Raw genomic sequence first — 1,028 nt, 5'->3', positions numbered from 1 at the left:
AATAATTAAAATATGACCTTTTATAAATATTTCACATCATGAGAAATTTCTTATAAATTATTGTTTATGAACTAGAGCACTGTTAGAGATGACCTACAGAGAAAGAAAGCACTCCAAGGCATCTCTGTTTAGTTATGGGACTTTTCACAGTCCCCTTACTCCCAGGATTTCCTTGCAGTAAATCTATTACACTACGCAACAAACAGGTTGAAGAATTCACTAAACTATCAAAGACTTGGATAGCTTGGACTTGGCTGGCATGTCCATGGCTTTTGTTCCCAAAACTATCCAAAGCATTCCTCCAATTGAAAGCCTCACCCTGACAGCATTGCTTGGGCTTGATCCTCACCAGCATGCAGTGTTTGAGTCCAATAGAATGGTTTTGTCTATTTTAAGCTACCTTACAAAGAAATAACAGGGAAACACAGACCAAACAATTGACAAACACCACACCACAAAGGCTGAAGTGTTCTCTTCTTTCAATCTCTCTTCTTTTACTTTGTTCCCCCCAAAGATCTTTCTCAATCTCTCAATCTTCTCTTTAATCACCCCATGAAACAGACAATAGCCCACATATGTCCCCAGTGTCCTGGTCAATGATTCCCTTAATTTTCAATCTCCTTCTTCTCCACAGCCAGCAGAATCAAAGTCACATTTTGCTTACATTCACTCTTCAAGGACCTGTGCTATACATAAACAAATAAACACACTTTACTCTTCAACTTTACTCTTAAGTCCCCCACCCAGTATACAAGCTCTCCAAGCACCAACCCCGTGCCAGACACCACCTCCACCATCAAATCTGCTTCGGCTCCATTGTCACCTTTTGCCCTCACCATCAGCATCTCCTTTAGGATCAGCATTACACAACGGAAAGGGCAAGAGGTGAGGACAAGAACTTAGTAGCAGTTTGCCTCAAGAAAGCTGAAGAAATATCACACTGAAGACCTGGTATTGCTTTACTGGTCATCGCTTCTCCTCAAAGCCCAGGGGATTAGTCCTCCCATGAAATTAGCCTCTTCCTCAGC

The sequence above is a fragment of the Acanthisitta chloris genome, unplaced genomic scaffold (assembly GCF_000695815.1).
Source record: "Acanthisitta chloris isolate BGI_N310 unplaced genomic scaffold, ASM69581v1 scaffold3217, whole genome shotgun sequence".
Classification (NCBI taxonomy): domain Eukaryota; kingdom Metazoa; phylum Chordata; class Aves; order Passeriformes; family Acanthisittidae; genus Acanthisitta; species Acanthisitta chloris.
Note: the sequence above shows the minus strand (reverse complement) of the source record.